This window comes from Lactuca serriola, chromosome 3, assembly GCF_051521515.1.
Source record: "Lactuca serriola cultivar US96UC23 chromosome 3, Lser_US96UC23_V15, whole genome shotgun sequence".
In the NCBI taxonomy this organism is placed as follows: domain Eukaryota; kingdom Viridiplantae; phylum Streptophyta; class Magnoliopsida; order Asterales; family Asteraceae; genus Lactuca; species Lactuca serriola.
In genome coordinates, this window is record NC_136410.1 from 203,915,379 (window position 1) to 203,923,818 (window position 8,440).

Sequence of the window (8,440 nt, forward strand, 5' to 3'; positions counted from 1 at the left end):
TGTTCATAATATATGCCCAACTTCAAAGTTGCCTAGAATGATGGAAAATAGAGAACGGTGGAGATAAGTTGTGTATAGAGGAGAAGCTGCAAATATTTTTTGCAATTTTATAAGAGGCACTTGAAGCCCTTTAAATTAGGGGTGAGCGTGTTTGGACACCCGGTTCCGGTTGGTTTACAAGAAGAGGCCAGGTTTCGCTTCTTAGTATTGTCCAAATTCGGTTTAGTTTTTTTACTGGTTTGATCTAACCGGTTTTGGGTAGAAAGCGGTTTGAACCGGAACTTTAAAATGATTTTTTTTGTATTCGGTGAAATTTTAAAACATGTATATTTCATTTATTTGAATTTGAATTGACATGCGGTTTTTTACAGAGTGTAGTTTAGAGTTTATAAATGGTTTTAAGCTATAATTTTGTGAAATTTTGGTTTCATATTCATAAATTACAGTTCCCGAAGTCGGGATATCAAAACACGAAATTTTCCGCTTTTCAACTTATTTGTTTTATATTCTATGAAAATTTTAAAACATGTATATCTCATTTGTTCAAAGTCAGATTGACATACGGTTTTTTCAGTATGTGGTTTATAGTTTGTACATATTTTGGACTATAATTTTGTCATATTTGGTTTCATAGACTTATAGTCCCCAAAAGTCGGGATAAGTAATCATAAAGTATTTCTTTTAACTAAAATAAAAATTTCAACTAAAAATTCTCTTTCGAATATAAAATGAACAATCAAACCCAAATATTACCACTTATCTCTGAGAGGCTTAGTGACTAATCACAACACTCACCCATTATACAAATCATATGCATTTTTACAGCGTACACATAAACATCAAGGCATAATCACATAAAACTGTACACATAACATATGATATCATACATAGCCCCAGCCAACTAGATTCCCTAAGGGGCTAGTCTCACTTGACCTAATATTACTGTAACGCCTCAAAAATCACAACCAATTTAAACTTTTCAAAACAACTCATTTACTATTAAAAGTGATTACAAAACCATAGTTTCCAAAATATCATTTAAAATCAGAGTTTCCCAAGATCAACAACATAAAATCAGAATGTGTACGGTCACACATTCGCCTTCCCATGATCCTCGGAAGTACCTGAAACCATAACCCAAAAACTGTAAGCCGAAGCTTAATGAGTTTCCCCAAAGTACCACCACATAAATATAACAAACAACAACATGCATAAATGAGCCTTCAGCCTAACTGGACCGCATCGCAGGGCCTACAATCTATCCGGACCGCTCCCTAGCCTTCGACATGACTGGACTGGCTCATAGGGCCTACAACCTATCCGGACTGCTCGCCGAGCCTTCGGCTTGACTGAACCGCCTCGTAGGGCCTACAGTCTATCCGGACCGCCCCGAGTGTCTTGGCTTTCAGCACAAAGCAGGACCGCCTCAACCCAACAACACATAACATGTCGACATATACATAACAGATAAACATATAACCAGTTAACAGACAAATAGGTAGATCTACAGATCACCACCGCATGTAACATCCTATATACCGGGATACAAATCTAACAAATCACTACAACATAACAACATCCTATATACAAATCACTACAACATAACAACATACGGTAAACAAGGATATCAATCTAATGGGTCGGCCTTGGTGCCTTCGACCCGTAAGTACAGTGAGGAAAACTCATATCTCAATATAAACAATAGTTGATGAGGTTCTGACTCCGAATCTCAGCTCTAACCGTCACCTATCCATCCAAATGACCAATTCTCAAACATAATCCAAAATACCCTAGGGTCAACCCTAGTCAAAGTCAATAGTCAAGGTCCCATAATTCAATATCCCTTCCTAGTGGAGTACACCCTTCATTCCAAGAAAGTATGCCCATCGTACTCTGATGTTGACCAAAAAACGGGGTGTTGACCGCATACGTGCAGCGTACCTCCAGGTACGCCCAACATACGCAGTCTAGTCCCAAAACTCCATTAAGACCCTATTTCATTAAGCCCTTCCATCCAAAACTCATATCCAAGCCCAAAATGGTGTCCTAAGTAATAAAGATTCCAACTTTATTACATTACATGGCTATTAAGTGCTTAATGTCCAAAACCCTATGTTCTTAACCCAATAAGACCATCTAACACATGCATGGGTTACATACAACACTCAAGATCATATTGTTATGGTTCATAATAGCTCCATAATGGATAAAGTTTCCAACTTTATCAGTTAGAATGGTCCTAACAAACAAGATCTAGTCTTTAAGTCTCAAATGGGCCCAAAAAGTGTATTTTTTCAATTTAATCCATTAAGTCCAAGCCTCTAACCTTTAGATCTAAATCAAAATGATGTTTAGGTGGATAAAGTTTCTAAAAGCTCATAAACACTCAAAACTAGCTAGATCTAACAACTTCATCATCAAGATTCAAACCTTATACCTCTAGAAGAAAGATCAAGGTGAACAAAGTTTCGATCTACAAGCTCTAATGCAACCAACACTTCTTCAATGAGTTCCTTCTTCTTCAAGGTGCACCAAGAGCACTCTAAAGCACTTAAAAGCACCATTTTTTTTCTCACAAGGCTCAATCTAGGGTTAGGGTTTCAACAGAGGGTGTTGGAGAAGTAGAAGCTGAGAATGGAATGGGTTGGGGGAAGTTAAGGAGCTTAAATAGTGCTCAAACCATGAAAATAGGGTTTGGGCACTTATCACATACGCTAAGAGTACTCAATTTACGCCCAACGTACTCAGGCATACCCAGTACGCCCAGCGTACTCAATTTACACCCAACGTACACGGCTGACCAAAAAATCGTCCTAACTTCAAATGGCCATAACTTCATTGTTCCAACTCCGTTTTTGACGTTATTTATATCCACAGAAAGGTATTGAAGAGATATGAAATATTATCTAAATATCTTAGACTAAAAACTTCTCGAAAAAAAATCCATATTGTTGAGTATATTAGATTGCGTCATTGGGCTGTTTTGTTTATGTCCATTATGTTCACGGTATAGGACTGTCCAGTCGTATTTATGATTAGGATTATAGTATAAATAGTGCATGCATGCAACCTTAGTTGTTAATGTTGAATTAATCTTTTCATTGTAACCCTAGCACGCCTCTATAGTAGCAATTCTTTATAGAGTTCTTCTGAGGTTGTGGTTTATTAATCATTCTACATTTTTTATCCATATTGTGTTCTTGGTTTTTACATCGTGCAATACTTTACTTGTTATAATCTAATCTATACAAAAGGATTTTATTCCTAACAATTGGTATCAGAGCAGGAGGTTGTGTAAGTCATACACATCTCTTCTCTTTAAAGAAATCATTAGGGTTTTCGCTATTATCGAATCTGTAGGAGCCGTCACTACTTTATTAACGATACTCCGTGATATTGATATTACCTTAATACAATCCTATAAGTTTGATTCTTAACAGGTATCGATCAAGTCAACATGTCGCACGACGATTTTTCATCCAATCCAATCAACATCTCAAACAGCATAGGTTCAACCACTAGAATTCCAATTATATATCCTCAGGAGTATGAAGCATCATCTCTTCACTTTGAAGACTATGTTCTTGGCTTGAAAGACAATGGGTATTTGATATGGGAAGCAATAACTTTGGGTCATTTTGTTCACTCTGAAACCAAAAGGTTCATTAAAACTCAAAAGGAATACAATCAATTACTCATTGATATGAAGGAAGTTCCTAAGGATGAGAGAGACAAACTCACCAGTAACATTAAAGAAATGAGAGTTATAAGGTTCGCTTTTCAGTCTGATACATTCCGCTTGGTGAGTTCCTGTGAAAGTGCAAAAGAGATTTGGGACATGCTTAAAGAACTTTATTCCACAGATGCTGATCTCGAGCATTCCACTCAAACACTCCTGCTTTCGGAGTTTGGTGTCTTCAAACAGAAGCCAGAAGAGAATATAAGCCAGACTTTCAATAGATAAAATCATCTTCTTATTAGGATGATTAAGCATGGAATAGAACGAAAGCTGATCGAACAGAAGGTCACATTCATGAATGGTCTTAGACCTAAATGGATGGCAGTTGTCTCAACTGTTAAAGCACATGAACAGTTCAAGAATTACACATTAGCCAAACTTGTTGGCATTCTTAATTCACATGAAGTGTCCATTTTGGGGTCCTTAGCTCTCGTGGTGAAAGGCAAAAGTGTTCCAGAGGAAGAATCTGTAGCGGAACTCTCTGATTGTGATCTTTCAAGCGAAGATTATGCGTTGATGATCACGAATCCTAAGCGGTTTGCCAATAAGAAGTTTCCATCGACCAAGAACCAAAACTGGCAGGGAAGTTATAGTGTTGAGAAAGTGAAGGAGGAGAATAAAAGCGCTCCTAAGAAAGAAGAAGAGAAGAAGGAAAACAAGCTTACACGTGACTATGGCTATGACTGCAATTACTGTCATGGTAAAAATCATCTGGCGAAGGAGTGCATGCTAAGCAGGCTAAATGAGAAGAAAGAAGGAGAGGATGATGAAGCTTACCACATACGTAAGCTAGAAGAAATCAAGACGAAGAAGAAGACTAATGATAACTCAATGGTTGCTTTAATTGTGCAGGAAAATATAACAAAGGATGAGTTTGGAGGAGTGGAGATCTGGGCAACTGACTCTGAGGATGATGAAGTCCGCAAGCCCATGCATGGAAGGGATTTCGTTGCGAAAGAAGAAAGCTCGAAGTTCGCTAGAAGGTGTTTGATGGTGACCAATGGCAGGTCAACCAATAGTGGATATGGGGATGCAAATGGAAGAGTAGATGACAAGTGTTTCGCTGTGAAACCTGTTAGGGAGCAAATCAATGGGTGTGATCAACTGATCAAAAAGGTACACACCGTTCTTGAATCTCTTAACATACCTGTATCTAACTATGAAACTGAATTAAACGACTTAAAATTCATCTTTTCAAGTATAAGTAATAGTCTCAAACAAACTTGTCTGGTGAATGCTAGCCTAACTGATGAAATCAACAGGACATCATCCAAAAGTGAGGAGCGAAGGATGTGGATTGAGAAGATAGAGTTAGAGTTATCTAGGTCTAGAGATGAATCAATTTATTTGCAGAGGGATAATTTGAAAATTTTGAAACAAAGAAACATTTTTTGTTTGATTGCTAAACGTCTTTATACAAATATTACTCAGTTGCATTTAGATTGTGATAGAGGTAAAAAGATCCACAAAATGATCTTGCCTTTCCTTGAATTCAAGGAAGACGATATTGATGCTGATTGTTACGAATGTGAATCTATCGTCTCTTCAGACGAAACCTCTGAAGCATACAGAAGTGGACTGGACAAAATTGAATGCTTTATTAAGTCCAAAGACCATAAGGACATGTTGAAAAATTTGCTCGATGAAAATGACAGGTTGAAAATCAAGACCGAAACTGTACAGAAATTTGACTCGTTGAATTCCAAGTTAAGTTCAGAAAACAAAATCAATCTTGAAAATACATATGAATTTGACGAGGAAGGTGACATGAGCGAAATATCTATAGAGGATGAGGTTGACTGTTCTAAATTTGTGAAAAACGAACCTAAACCTGCAAAAGTCGTTATCTCTGAAAATTCAGTTGAATTTTTCACAAAATAAACCAAAAACACTAAAAGCGAAAGCAACTATTTTGCCGCTGGAGGACTAGACAAAAATCATACCATCGAACTAACGTCCATTGTTAATGAAGAAAATAAAGATGGTTGTGATGAGCTCTTCTGGTCTGCACTAATTGATAATGCAGATGAAACGCAAGGTCTTTATGAAAGAACTTCTTGGAGAGTTAAAGGACGTCATGTTCCAAAGCCAATAAATAAGCCTTTGAGTTTTGAAAAAGGCAGTCCAAGTGGACTAAGGAATTTCTAAGCAAAGCTCATTTTGGAAGGAGCGAATCTCATGCAAGTGAACCGAAGCGAAAGGCGAATATTCACAAGTCTTCAAAACAACTTGCTGAGCAAAAACGTCAGAGGAATCAAAGATATCAGAAGAATCTCAATGAAAGGAAGTAGTTTTGGCAATCCCAAAACACTAACTACATTCGCAAAGAAAAAGCTTCAAATGGAAAAGCGAAAGCTAGTTTGCTTGTCAGTCAGTGCTCACACTATCATTATTGCTATCAGAAGAAGCAATCAAAGAATTTTGCTTCAATATCTTCTTCAGCGAAATTAAGCGAGAGACCAAAATCGCATTTTCCTCAACCCGCAAAAACTTTACCCAAGGATGTCAAAGGAAAGGGAAAGCTAGTCGAAGAGACTAAAGCTCAAACTAAAGAGTCGGCATCTAATTCTAAGAAAGCTGAGAAAGAATTCGTCAAAATCAAATCAAAAATAAAAGAAAACAATCTAATTTAAAGGATACGAAACTCAAAGATAATAAGATCTAAGTTATTACCATTAAAAGGAAAGATCAAACCACTTTAATTAAGCGAACTTATTTAGTTGATCTCACTATAACTTTTCCTCATTCTGTAAAGGCCTCATCAAGACCCAAGCAACTTTGGGTTCCTAAATATGCTTAATTTTTACAGGTTATAAGTGACGAGCAGTTCGACAACGATGGTACATTAATAGTGGCTGCTCGCGTCACATGACTGGGAGGAAGGAAGAATGAGGGAGTTTCGTGCTTTGAAAGATGGCGGAAATGTAAAGTATGGAAACAACCCATTTAGAACAATCAAAGGCTATGGGATGATATCAAACGAAGATTTCTCAATAAGAAAAGTGGCTTACGTGGAAGGACTACAACACAACTTGATTAGTGTTTCTCAATTGGTTATGGGAACAGGGTTAAAAGTAAGCTTTGATGACGAAGGTTCTGAGATTATCGAGAAGGAAACAAAAGTTGTTCTTTTAAAGTCTCTAAGGAAAGGCAAAATGTATCCTCTAAATTTGAATCCGATAAGAGGAAAACTTGTTGTCTTCCTGCTAACAAAAGTCACTCCGATGATAGCTGGCTATGGCACCGACGACTCTCGCACCTAAATTTCAAGGATATCAACAAGCACGTGCTTGGTGATCATGTGAGAGGGCTTCCTCTATTAATGTTCGATAAGGATCACTTATGCGCGACATGTGAAATGGGGAAGCAAAGTAGGAAAAGCCATCCCACTCGAGTAAACACAAAAATCATCGAATCTTTAGAACGTCTACACGTAGACCTTTGTGGACCTTCTGCAATCGAAACTGTCGGTGATAGTAAGTATATACTAGTTATAGTTGATGATTTTTTACATTTCACTTGGATGTTCTTTTTTAAACAGAAATCTGAGGCAACTCCTACACTCAAAAGTTTTATTAAGAAAGTTGAGCTTCAACTGCGAAAGTTAGTTCGCAATATTCGCAACGATAATGGACTGGAATTAAAAAATCAAGAATTCGAAGAATTTCTGGACGATAAAGGAGCGACACACAATTTCTATGCTCCTTATACTCATCAACAGAATGGTGTAGTTGAAAGGTGAAACCGTTCTTTATGTGAAGCTGCACGAACTATGCTTACCTTCACTTCGCTTCCTCTGTATTTCTGGGCTGATGCTATTGCAACTGCATGCTTTACCCAAAACAAATCCTTTTTGAATAATAGATTCTCTCTTACTCCATATGAAATCATTAACAATCGCAAACCTAACGTTAAGTTTTTCCATATATTTGGTTCCAGGTGTTTCATCTTCAATTCCAAGAAAAACCGGAACAAATTCGATGCAAAAGTTGATGAAGGTATATTCTTGGGGTATTCGCTAAATTCTAAGGCATTTAGAGTTCTCAACAAGCGAACAAAGAAGATAGAGGAGACCTACTATGTCACCTTTGATGATAACTATCTAAAGAAAACTCAGCAATACGACAGTCTATCGGAGGAGATCTTCCCAAAGCCGAGTCCAGTAATTGTTCCTATTTCAACTCTTTATGATGAGTTTATACTTCTCTTCGATGAATTAGAAAAGGCCATATCCTCTAAACCTAAAGCAACAGACAATAAAGAAGATGAGTTCAAGAAAATCATCGACAATGTTGTGAAAAATATGGCAAACGAACCTCCCACTTCAGGAAAATCTCCTAGTTCGAACAAACCTCCAAGTTCAAGCGAAGCAACAAAAACAAACACACCATTGCATGGGGAGGGTTGGTCTTCATCTTCTAAACCTAATGTTCCTTTCAAGGGGGAGAATCCATTTCCAAACATTACCCCTGAACATCCAGTTGAGGGGGAGCACTCTGAACCTGAGGAGGAAGAACCATCATCATTCGAGGGGGGAAATAAAGAAGTGAATGATGATTCGGATGTACAATCTGAATTCTAGGAAGTAAATACTGAACTGGATCCTTCTTATGATCCAAATTATCCTCCACTAACGAAATGGACCAGAGATCATCCAAAAGCTCAAGTCATAGGTGAATCGTCTGCAGGTGTCCTCACACG